This window comes from Capsicum annuum, chromosome 12 (assembly GCF_002878395.1).
Source record: "Capsicum annuum cultivar UCD-10X-F1 chromosome 12, UCD10Xv1.1, whole genome shotgun sequence".
NCBI lineage: Eukaryota > Viridiplantae > Streptophyta > Magnoliopsida > Solanales > Solanaceae > Capsicum > Capsicum annuum.
This window is the reverse complement of record NC_061122.1, coordinates 142,310,336-142,324,492: the sequence shown is the minus strand read 5'-3', so window position 1 is coordinate 142,324,492 and position 14,157 is coordinate 142,310,336. Positions and strand designations below refer to the sequence as shown.

Here is a 14,157-nt window from a genome sequence, read left to right as displayed (position 1 = left end):
CATGATGCTTCAAAATTAATTTTTGCAAGGTGGTAAGCTCAATTAGTCCCTTTTGATTTTGAGATACAATATAAAAAAAATGATAATTCCCTCCCTGATTTCCTATTTAGGGAATATCTAAATTAAAAATGAATTTTTATACCTCTTTTTCTTACTGAAAAGACCTTGATTACCATCTTAAAGGTAATGCCTCTATATAGAGATTTACAAAATCTTATAATTAAGAAAATTATCCATGATATGATTGAAGAAGAATTTTATGTCTATGATTGTAAAGACGTCAGAGAAATATTTGATCAATATGGGTTCAATATATCTACGTAAAACTAATTGTTTATATGCGATATGGATCCTCAATGGCAATAGACCAGAGGAAAAGAAAGAGTCAAATTAGGAGGAAGATCATCCTTCAGAGAAGATCATCCCCAGGAAGATCATATTTTCAAGGATCATCATACGGATACTCATCTAATTCTCCAGTTATACAAATGGGAAACAAGAGTTTGATTAACTCTAAAATATCGCAGAAAGGCAAATCATCGTCATCTTCTTCAATTCATCTGGAAGATGTTCCAAAAGAAGTCCATTATATGAACAGTTGCAGACATATCTAGCCTCCCAAAAGCAAAGTGATACATTTGCTTCTATAGCTAAAAAAGAGGACAATTATGATATCAAGTCCTACGAAAATAAAAAACAAAGAAATGATATTTCTTGTTGAAAACTCTGAGATTCAAAGGAGAAATGAACCATGGAAGATACATCAAAAATATTTGATGAATACTTTATATTTCCCGGGTGAGTCATACAAAACCCATACTTATTATGAGACTATTCTCACATCTATATGCAGTGCAGATTTTGAGCATTTTGTTGGGTATAATACAAAGAGAATGTTTATAACTTCTCAAAACTTATTATCAACAAATTATATCCATTGATGATTGAAGGATGACCACAATGACCGAAAGACAGATCAGTCTTAAAGGATCTCGTATAGATTTTACATATTGGGATTATATCCAACCCTTTGATAAAGTGCTTTATTATAATAATGATCGACATAAACATACTTGGTTTATGAAGATATGTGCAAAGATATTTGCAGAACTAATTCCTAACTGGTTTTTAAACTGGTGGTCATACCACGGTCCAACCATCAAGATATTGTCGGATCCATTTCTAAGTTATACAAATAATGGACCCAAGTTTCTCCAAAGTTAAATGAGCTATATCACGCAGATTATATTTGCAATCTTGAAAAAATTGATCAAGACTACTTTTTTATTGAATTTTCAATTCCATGGATACACATATGGGTTCTAAAATTGGGATTCGTAGGAGAACAGATCCCTTGTTTATACAGGGTATTTTATAATAATTTTTGGGACAAATTAATGCAAAAATATTCCAAAACAAAAATTTTGCATGGACAAGAACTTCTGGACTCTATTACAATTAAAGTTCAGGATTATACAACAACCCCTTGAAAGGATATTATTGAGGACAGTGAGATTAAGCGCATTGCTAGAAGGATCTTCTTGCAAGACGAAGATAGAATTGAAATGATAGAAAAATACTTGGAGAAAGTTAAAAGAAATCTACTTCATTCCGTGAATCAATATGATAAGTCAGACACTTCAATTAAAAGTGTGACTAGCGATGATATATCCGAATAAGATATTTAGAACTCTCAGCTTATCCCCTCAGATAAGATACTATCTAACGATGCCATTGAACGAAGAGAAGAATTCCTTAGTAAATTAAAGGGAAAAAAATAAAATATAAGATATACTGTTTACACATTAATTACACTATACACGGGACCCAGACATGGGACCCATTTTACTGTACATAGATTCCTACACAAGAGATATACTGTGTATGGTACCAGGATATGGGGCCCATATTACTGTTCATAGATTTTTTTTCTTTTCCTATATATAGAAGCCTTCATTTGTTAGAGAAGGCAGAAGCTTTTGTATATCTATAGAAGCCTTTTATATTTCTCTTGTAAATCTCTCTCATTATTGTAAATAAAATATCACCTTTCAATACTGTTTCGCCTTTGATCCGGTCTTCTAAGGTATTACTTCATATTTTATTTTGAGTCTTTTCTTATTACTCTCTCTCTCTCTTCGCTCATGACTATGTCCGGCTAAGTAGATCCATATCTATGCTGGAGATTTAACTTCTCTTGTATAATAACCATGAAAGATCCAGACTCTATCAAAATATAAGGAATTTTTTTTTAGTTTCTTGGCTTGGTTTCGAGATGGTGGTACATTCGAAGTTGGTACTACTTTTGTTGTCTTTATCTTAGTGACTACGTCTGGCAAAACGTGACTCATAAGCCTGTTAAATTGGAGAAAAAGGTGTCCTTTTTCATGGTTAGAACCGCTAGACACATGAGCTCAACTCAAGTATGTATTAAATTCTGACAGACCCTTTGCTCGGGTAAAATGATTAACTCTTCCAGATAGTTAATAAGCTATAAGAAAATCTCATATATTTCAGTCTTTCGGATAGTATAGAGAGTAGTAGTAGTAGTAAGAGTAAAAAAAAGAATAATAATAATAATAATAATAATAATAATAATAATAATAATAATAAAATGAGTAGTAGTAGTAGTAATAGTAAGTAGCCACGAAAAGATAAATTAGTTGTACACTAACCTTCATTTATATATAAGAGTAATTATTATCATTCTTATTCTTCTTGTCCTTCCTCTTCCTCTTCTTCCTCTTCTTCCTCTTCGTCCTCTTCGTCCTCTTCTTCCTCCTCTTCCTCCTTTTCCTCCTCTTCCTCTTCCTCTTCCTCCTCCTCCTCCTCCTCCTCCTCCTCCTCTTCATCCTCTTCTTCATCCTCCTCCTCCTCCTCTTCCTCCTCCTCCTCCTCCTTCTCCTCTTCTTCTTCTTCCTCTTCCTCTTCCTCTTCCTCTTCCTCTTCTTCTTATTCTTCCTCCTCCTCCTCCTCCTCCTCCTCCTCCTCCTCCTCCTATTATTATTATTATTATTATTATTATTATTATTATTATTATTATTACTATTAAATGGTTACACACACATATTATTTTTTTTTATATTTATTAGTTTTATCCCTATGTATTATTTTAATAATATTTTTATTTAGACCTTTGCAATGGAATTATACATGGTACTATTTTTTTATAAATATCTTTTTGTTCCTTATTAAATTACTACCAAGGATATTTCGATAATTTTATGATGCAATAAAATGGTTACACACGCATATTGTTTTTTCCTTATATTGATTAGTTTTGTCCTCATACTACTACTACTATTATTATTATTATATTATATTATTATTTATTTTCTTACTATTACTATTATTATTATTATTATTATTATTATTATTATTATTCTTTTTGTGGGTACTTACTATTACTGTCATTGTTATTATTATTTATTTTCTTATTATTAGAATTATTATATTATTCATTTTTGTTACTATTGCTATTACTATTATTATTATTACTATTATTATTATTATTATTATTATTGTTATCATATTATTGTTACTATTATTACTTTATTACTATTAAATGGTTAAACATGCATATTTCTTTTTCCTTATGTTTATTAGTTTTGTCCTATGTATTATTTTAATAATATTTTTATTTAAACCTTTGTAATTGAATCATACATGATACTATTTTTTTATAAATATCTTTTTGTTCCTTATTAAATGACTACCAAGAGTATTTTGATAATTTTACCACCCCCACCATCACCACTGAAATATTTATTGCACCATAAAATTACCAAAATATCCTTGGTGGCCATTTAATAAGGAACAAAAAGATATTTATAAAAAATTACTACCATGTATAATTCAATTATAAAGGTTTAAATAAAAATATTATTAAAATAAAACATGAGTACAAAACTAATAAATATAAGAAAAAAGTAATATGTATGTGTAACCATTTTATTGCACCATAAAAATGATGACAAAACTAATAAATATAAGGAAAAAACAATATGCACGTGTAACCATTTTATTGCACCATAAAATTATTGAAATACCCTTGGACTATAAAAAAAAATAGGTAATTTAATAAGGCACAAAAAAATATTTATAAGAAATTACTACCATGTATAATTCAATTACAAATATCTGAGTAAAAATACTGTTAAAACAATACATGACGATAAAGCTAATAAATATAAGAAAAAAATAATATGCATGTCTAACCATTTTATTGTACCATAAAAATAAGGACAAAACTGATAAATATAAGAAAAAAATAATATGCATGTGTAACCATTTTGTTGCATCATAAAATCACCGAAATACCCTTGGTAATCATTTAATAAGAAACAAAAAGATATTTATAAAAAAATACTACCATGTATAATTCAATTACAAAGGTCTAAATAAAAATATTATTAAAATAATACATGAGGACAAAACTAATAAATATAAGAAAAGAAAAATATGCATATGTAACTATTTTATTGCACCATAAAAATGATGATAAAACTAATAAATTACTATTTACTACTATATATAAGTGAAGGTTGGGGTGTCTCCCAATGGTATTTCGGTAATTTTAATCACCTCAATCTTCTCTTACATATAGTTATAAATAAAATGGTTACACATGCTTATGGTTTTTCCCTTATATTTATTAGTTTAGTCCTCATTTTTATGGTGCAATAAAATGGTTACACATGCATATTGCTTTTTACTTTACTTTACTAGTTATAAATAAAATGGTTACACATGCATATTGCTTTGTCCTCGTGTATTATTTTAATAGTATTTTTATTTAAACCTTTGTAATTGAATTATACATGGTAGTATTTTTTTATAAATATCTTTTTGTTCCTTATTAAATGACTACACTGAATGTATATATTATGTTAACATCGGTTCATTGTATTATTTTTTTTTTCTTTTACTCCTATACTAAACAATTAAAACAAGTAGAAAATAATCTTTCCCAAAAATGAATCTCTTTTGCACATTAGTGTTGCCAAAATGCCCGTGCCTTGCACGGGCACGGGTATCTAGTTACTTTATAAGAGACAATCCAAGGACTTCGGTAGTCCTCACAAAAGTTTCCAACTTAATTTTAATCTTTTCAATTAATTACTTTTACGTCATGATTTTATCTTTTATAGTAATTTAATTAATTTCTAATTCTATAATATTGTGACATTTGGTTGATATAGATGAAGTTACTTTGTCTTTTTTCTTGCTATATGGACCCTTGCACTTGGTGCATGTGTCATAGTATGAGAAGCTATTATTAAGTTTTTTTTTTTGTAATTTCAATTATTTAATTAACTATTTTTAAAAAAAATGGTTAGGAGTAGGGCAAGGTGAATTAGGGAGGAGATTGCAAAGCAAAAAATCAAATATTTACCAACAAAGTGGAGTTTAGGTAGTTAATCAATTGAAACATTCAAATTTTCATATCGTTTAACTAATCGATAAATCATTTTTAAAATCTTTCATTATAATGTTTTGTTTCTCATATTTACATGTTATTTAATCAAGTCAGTTACAAAATATAAACGTCAAATATCATTTAATTAATTCATTTATTAAATTATTTGTACTTCATGCTTTACGAAGTACAAGACCATAAAGCTTGAATTTTTTTCGTTGCTACTCCAAGACCAAAATGTTTTAATTTGACTATCTTTTGTTATTTTTTTAATCAAAATTTATTTTTGTAAATGAAAATAGCCTTAAGAAATTAACATTTTATATGAACTTTTATTTAAATTAGTTTAAGAAAAAAATAATATTTTGATCATGGAAAACTTGTTTCTATTGCATGAATAATTCATCACTTTTTTCACATAGTGGGGTCTGGGGAGGTTAGAGTGTACGCAGTCCATGTAGTGACCTCTAAAGAAGTAGAGAGGTTGTTTCCGATAGACCCCCAGCTCAAGATAAAAGGCAGTATACAAAAGCATCAAAAACATAGAACACAATAAAATAACAAAGGTATGACATCCACAAAAAATTTATACATTGTCAAACAAAGGACACCAAAGTCCACCTAAATACTGCCTACGACTCATCCACACCCTTATCCCTCTATCCTAGTGCTTTTCCTCCATATCTTCCTATCCAGGGTCATGTCCTCAGTCAGCTGTAACTGCTTCATGTCACATTTAATCACTTCTCTCCAGTATTTCTTCGGCTTATCCCTACCCCATTTGAAACCTCCCAAGGCCAACCTCTCATACCTACGAATTGGGGTATCCGTGCCTCTCCTCATCACATGACCAAACTATCTCAACCTCATTTCCCGTATTTTATCCTCCACTGACACCACTCCTACCTTCTCCCGAATAATTTCATTCCTAACCTTGTCAGCCTTTGTGAATCCACACATCCAATGCAACATCCTCACTTCCGCCACCTTCAACTTTTGGATATGAGAATTCTTAACCGGCCAACACTCCGCTCCATACAACATAGCAGGCCGGACTGTAACTCTATAGAATTTGCCTTTTAGCTTGGGGGCTCCTTCCTATCGCATAAAATTCCCGAAGCGAGCCTCTATTTTATCCAACCTGCCCCAATACGATAAGAGACATCCTCATTTATCTCTCTATTTCCCTGAATTATAGACCCAAGATACTTAAAACTATCCCTCTTGCAAACCATCTGAGAATCCAACTTCACTACCACCTCCTCCTCTTACCTCGAGTCACTAAACTTGTACTCCAAGTACTCCGTCTTGGTCCTACTCAACCTGAACCCTTTAGACTCCAGGGTTTTTCTCCAAACCTCCATCTTATCATTAACCCCTTGTCGTGACTCATCAATCAGAACTATATCATACGCGAAAAGCATACACCAAGGAACCTCACCTTGTATATTTCGAGTCAACACATCCATCACCAAAGCTGATAAAAATGGACTAAGAGTTGATCCCTAGTGCAACCCTGTCAAGACCGAGAAATGCTCAAAATCTCCTCCCACTGTCCGTACCCGAGTCTTTGCTCCCTCATACATGTCCTTAATCGCTCTAATGTACGCTACCGGGACCCCCCTCACCTCTAAGCATCTCCAAAGAACCTCCCTAGGGACCTTATCATACGTCTTTTCCAAGTCAATAAACACCATGTAAAAATCCCTCTTTCTCTCTCTATACTGCTCTACTAGTCTCCACACAAGGTGAATTGCCTCAGTCATGGAGCGACCAGGCATAAAACCAAATTGATTCTCCAAAATAGACACAATCTTCTTCAACCTTCGCTCAACCACCCTCTCCCAAATTTCATCATGTGACTCAACAACTTGATACCTCGATAGTTGTTGTAACTTTGAATATCACCCTTGTTCTTATTTAAAGGAATCATCGAGCTCCATCTCCATGCCTCAGGCATCTTTGCTGACTTGAAAATATTATCAAACAAGTTGATCATCCACCTCAACCCTGACCCACCAGAGAACTTCCAAAAATTCACCGAAATCTCGTCGGGCCCCATCTCTCTGCCCCTTCGCATCTTGCGAATAGCCTCATTAACCTCATCTACCTTAAAACGCCATCAAAAGCCAAAGTCGAGACACTCTCCAGAATGCTCCAACTTCCCTAACACAACACCTCTATCTCCTTCATCATTCAAGAGCCTATAGAAATAGGACTGCCATCTTTTCTTAATGAGGTTGTCTTCTACCAAAACTCTGTCATCCTCCCCCTTAATACACTTCACCTGATCCAGATCACGACCTTTCCACTCCCTAACCTTGGCAAACCAAAATGTCATCTTCTCCCCATCTTTTTCCTCTAACCCCTTAGACAAACTCTCAAAAGCTGTTGTCTTTACAGCCGTGACTGTTAACTTAGCCTCTTTTTTGGTTAACTTGTACTCCTCCCTACTCACCCGATTCTCTTCTTCATCCTTACTCTCAACCAACTTAGCGTAAGTCGCCTTCTTCATCTCGACCTTCTTCTTAACATCTTTATTTCACCACCAATCCCCCCAATACCGGCCAGATCCTCCCCTCGAAATACCTAACACCTCTCTAGAAGACTTCCTGATGCAACCAGCAGCCCTATCCCACATACTATCTACGTCCCCTCTGCACTCCCACACCCTCATCCCCTTCAACTTCACCCCTATATCCAAAGCACTAACCGAGGTCAGGCTACCCCACCTAACCCTAGGTGGATCCTTTCCACCCCGCTTCATCTTGCCCCTCTTGATAACCAAGTCCATCACCAGGAGTCTATGCTGGGTTGCAAGATTCTCACTTGGGATTAACTTATAATCCTTACACAAAGCTCTATACCCCTTCCTAAGCAACAAAAGTCAATCTGAGTGTTGGCTATCCTACTATAAAAAGCAACCAAGTGCTCTTCCTTCTTCGAAAACTTTTTGATAAAATATGTGAAATATTTATTTCTATGTTATTTGACTGTTTTACCCCTTTCTGTAGTTGCATAATTGTATTTCTAGGGTATGGGGGTGATTGACACAGTTTCCAATGTATTTTGGTACCATTTATATGATATTGTGATTTTTTATGGCTTTGAGAGCCTTATTTTGGACTTATGTGAATATCTTTTGATCCATGGGATAGATGGATGAACGAACTACACCAGCAGCTCTGAAATATCAATTTTATGTTAGGTAGACCTTTGGTTCGGGTCCAGGGGCATCCGAGCTTATTTCTATCTATTAGTGGGAAAGTTGAAAAATTAAAAATATGGGTGTGGGACCCACATTTAGTCGAAATGATCTTGAATGAAAAATTCAATTTTGCCAGCAGATCCAGAACGTTGATTTTAGGATGATAACATATTTGGTGTGATTTTACGACTTTTAAATCTCATTTCGACCCTCGATTTGAAAAATTATAATTTCGAGTTTCGAGGGTCAACTTTGTGAAAATGATATTTTTTGAAACTTTGATATCGCCACTGATTTTGGAGCATTGAATTTAGTGTGGTTACATAGTTTGTTTGCATATATCAAACTCCGATCGAATTTTGAGCCCCCCGTCAAAGTTCGCTTCGACTTAAAAAATATTCGGTGCACCAGGTTGCTGGTACAACCAGATACATAAGGGTAAATTGGGATTGGGGATTGTGATTTATGTGTAAAATTTTTGGTAACCTGGGTACAGTATAATAGCCCTTTTTATTCGGTTTTTGCTCATTCTTACACCTTGCTCTTGATAGTTAAACCCTAAAATAGTGTGAGAGCTTAAAAGTAAAGCCTGTGGGAGCTCGGGAAGTTAGATTAACATCTATTTTCTTATTCTATTATGGATTTAAGGTAAGAATTCATCATTTTCTTAATAATTTCTTGATTAATTTTTTAAAATCCCCAAAAATCTTAGGACTTGATTTTAAACCCCAATTTCACTCTTTCTTCATTAAATGATGTTTTTATTTTATAATTACTAATTTTTCATCAATTTAACCTTCAAAACAACCCTGATTCTTGATTTTAACCCATATTTTAAAGATTTTACACGATAACCTCAAAAATAATTTTTCTTTGATTTGAACCTCATATTATATGTAAGGGAGAATCTCAAATATTGGTAGTCCCCACAAGGACATTTTAGGTATTTCACTTTCTTGGTTAAGTGAATTAAGAGAATACACATGACGAATGATGTCGTTATTTTGTTCAATATTTTTATTTTTTCCCTTATTCCTTTTGTTAATTTCATTCCCACTTGTGTGTTTGTATTGGTCTCTTCTTGTCACTTAATAAATTATCTTTTGATTAAAATTTCCTTCATTTTAAATTAATAATCACTTTTGCTCAAAAAAATTATTCAAAAATAACTTTCTTATAAAATCAAAGTTAGTAATAATTTTCAACCACACTGTTATAGTAAATATTATTCAATTATTTAATAAATGTATAATAATTAAGATGATTTAATCAATAATAAATAGTATATCTCTTTTATTATTTTTTAAGCAGACATGAAAAATATAAATCAATAATTAAAATAGAGTGAATAGAATTTTTTTTAAAGGGCGCGTTAATAATAAACACATAAGTAAATGGACTGAATGAAACAATCCATTAATTTAATTTAATTATTATTAATATTCTTATAGATCACTATTAAGTTAGTTTATGTACATCTTCTAAATTAGGGTTATAACCATTTTTTTATATAATTGAAGTCATTGAAATATTTTTTTGTATTAGATTAAAAAAAGAAATTTTGCAAAAACTCTTGTCACATGAAATTATAGGTGAAAATAAAATAACAAATATCAAAACAAATTTATTTCTATCTATAACTGAGAAATTACATACCCACAAAGCCATTAAAGTAATAATATTTTCTATTTTGATCATCATTGAATTGCCATTATTAAAATATCATCATGTTATTTTATAAAATATTGAACTACGTGTGGCTTTTTGATATATTCTAACTCTCCAATAATATTTTCTTCTGCGTAAATAAAAAATTATTTAAAACTATCCAATTATGTGATTAAGAACCCTAATAATTCTAAAACTTTTCAACAAAATATATTTAATACGCCGGTCATTAGATTATGTTAATTATAAAGTAAAAGATATAATATAAATTATATTTTTTGAATTTAAATTATATTTTTTATATCATGAATTTGGGTTCGGGCTTAGCATGGGCCTCATGAAACCAACATATATATATATATATATATATATAATTGGGGCCATCACGTTTTTAAAATTTAATTCACGCTTTTTTTTAAAAAAAAATGTCACGTCAGCATTAGAGGTTATATTAATTCACTTTAATGTTCATAGGGGGTAAATAATTACAGGTTAAGTTTAATGGCTCAAGTGAGTTTTGGTGACAACTTTAAGGGGTAAAACATATTTTTTTTTTCCCCTTTATTTTATCATGTGATACATTATTGTTGTAATCCTCATTATTATTATTATTATTATTATTATTATTATTATTATTATTATTATTATTATTATTATTATTATTATTATTATTATTATTATTGTCGTTGTTATTCTTACCGTTATTATTATTAGGGGTCGTTTGATAGAATGCATTAGAAAGTTAATGCATAAATATCTTGTATGGTATATGTTCACCATATGTAGACACTTTATGGTGTATTGAGTTGTGTATTAATAATGCCTTAAAATTCATGATATTAACAATGCGATGGATCCAACGCATGCATTAACATAATTAAAGACACTATTGTCCTTCAAAAAAAAATTCGCATCCTTTTCAACATATATATGGAGGGTGTTTCTGTAAAAAAAAAAAATTTAAAAATTAAGTAATTCATGTTATTTTTAATACATCAAATATGACACTGCATAAGAAATACACAAACATAATTAATGCAAGCATAACTAACACAAATATTACTTTAATTCATATACAATATGCTGTCATTAAAGTCACCCCCAACCAAATACCAATTACGTATATACTCTCTCCGTTTTCAAAAAAATAACTTACTTTAACTTAACATAAAGTTTAAAAAAATAAAAGAGATTTTTAAATTTTATGGCTTTAAATTAAAATTATATTAAATATATCAAAATGTCTTTTAATCTTGTGGTCCTAAACATGTCATATGAAAAGTTAAAATTAAAGTATTACAAAAAAAATTATTCCTTTTGAAATGAACTAAAAAGGAAAGTCATTCTTTTTTAAATGAAGGGAGGGAGTACATTTTATTCACAATACTATACTCCCTTCATCCAAAATTTTTTAATTTGATTTCTCATTTCACTTGTCTTTTTTCATTAATCAAGAAGAGATAATTTTTTTTTATATTTTATTCTTTACATTAATTATTTTTTTAAAATTAAAATATAAACATCATTTAATAGGAGCACTATGGCAAATTAATTATGTTATTAATTATTTTTTTAATCAATATGTCATCTCAATTTAAAACGGAGGGAGTATACTACTCGATCATATCACAATTTTTTTTATTTTATTTTTATTGGAAACATTTATCTTTCCACCGACCACAGGCCCCAGTGATACCCAAATGTTATTTCTCCTCTTATACACCATTTTCCATTTTGGAATCATTTCAAAAGGTCTAAAGAATTCAAATTGATTTAACTATCCTACTTTCAAGGGTGTTTCACATAGCTCCCAACTAGTTTATTGATAATTACATTTTATCTTAATGTTTTTAAAATTTCTTAAAATCTCAATTTTTAATTTACAAATACATAATATTAAAAGAGATACCTGATTGATGTCACATCTTAAGAAACAATTAATTTACTTTAATTATGAAAAGTAATGATAATTAACTCATTTAAGCAGTAATTTACTTTGCAATCTTCTAATTAACATCTAAATATCTCAAAAATGCATTTAGTTAGTAATGCAATTTTTTTGAAATATTCTTCTTCATATTCTTCTCCATATTCAACTTTCAGATTCATTCTTCTTTAGCTTTTCTTTTTTTTCCTTGATATTATCTTCCTTTTTTCAACTTTTTATAATGAATTTCAAATCATAAAACAAGAGATACAAATATTGGTTAGAAACGTATCATGGTAAGATATAATGTATCAATATAAAAAATGAGAATTGAAATACAAGAGTATAAGAGATACACAATACGAAAAATATATCAGGTGCAGAGATACATATTTTAACAGAGATACATACAAAAACCTTCTAACTATATGCATGTATATGAAAGAGATACATATCAGAAAAATATATCAGACATACAGATATAAGAATATACACCTTAAACATGCATATAGAACTAAGTTAAATTATGTATCTTCCTAATAAAAAATGTATCTCGAATTACAATCTCAAATATAAAAATTACTATCTAATAAAATTAATTCAAATATGATAATTAAACAAAATGGAAAAGAAATGTCGGGAGAATGAAAGTTATATATATACGTTCTTAACGAAAGTAATGTATCTACAAACTAAAGTTATCTCTTTCAATAATCATATATCTCGAAAGAACGAAAGTTATATTTCATCATCATTAGAGACAATAATTAAACAAAATAGCATTAACCACAAATCAAAAAATGGAAAAGGGATGTTGGACAACTAAGTGTGAATTCAAATTTAATTGAATTGAGGAAACTAGCATTAAACACAACAAAAAGGCGAAAAGGAAAATTGAAAAATAAAGAGTGAATTCAAATTTAATTGAATCTCAATAACGAATAAAAAACAAAAATTGATGTACTCTACAAACAGAATTAAAGGAGGAAGAGTAATTATTTTGATACCCTAACCGTCTATAGTGGAAGGATTGAAAGATTTGGTGGTGAACATATTAAAGGCAAATTTTTAGGGGACAATAAATATATTTTAATTTTTAGGGTAGAAATTATGTATATGGAGATTTAAAGAGAGAATATAAATAAGGGGTGCTTGTTATTTTTATTAAGTGGAGGAAATTTTAGTAGTTTAGATATCTTAAGTTGTGGTTTTGTAAAAATTTTCCTAATTTTAAACTATTATATGATGGTTTTCTGTTTTAAATAACTGATTTTTTTTCAACCATTTCTTTAATATTCTCTTATACAAATACTAAATACAAATAATAACATATTTCGCCAATTAATAGTTTAAAGTAGCAATTGCCAGCTCTTATAATGTTTAAGGCAAGAAATAGTCATCAGCTCAGCTCAATATAAAGCTGCTATATACATGAAAGATATACAATGGTTGAACTACATATGTTGAGAAACATTTGAGGTTAGAACTCAATAGCACTTCACGGGAAAAAAGGGGCGGGGGAGGGGAGGAGAATAAAGCCTTCACCAACATAGGTGAAAATTCAAGTAACCAACCAAGTGAGCTACTAAATACCCCAACTTAATTGCGCATTGAAAAGAAGCTTCAAAGGGTTGTCATTTATAAAATCTCAGAGGCACAATATACACTTCTAAATGCCTAGCAGCAGCTATCTTTCGAAGACCTGAATTTTGTACATTGGCTGACCACTTCTGTCTCAAGAAATTAAACTTTAATACTTCCCCTGAAAAACAACATACATACATTAAAACAAGCTAAAATCTCAAGATCTAAACAACAAAAAGGTATAGGACACCGGAAAGTGTCATTTTTATAGTGGTGGTGGCTGGCAATGCTTGAGCGTACCTCAACTATTCCACCGACCACCAAGAAGCATCTTTATTTGGGGGGGGGGGG

At 30.4% G+C, this 14,157-nt stretch overlaps 1 protein-coding gene across 1 annotated transcript in view; it reads right to left on the bottom strand.

Moving 5' to 3' along the window:
* Positions 1 to 13,554: 13,554 nt before the first annotated feature.
* The window catches only part of LOC107851536, a 5,644-nt gene continuing 5,041 nt past the window's right edge, over positions 13,555 to 14,157 (bottom strand). Inside the window, exon 3 of the mRNA XM_016696598.2 lies at positions 13,555 to 13,984. The gene's annotated coding sequence lies outside the window, so the exon portion shown is untranslated. The remainder of the gene's footprint in view (positions 13,985 to 14,157) is intronic.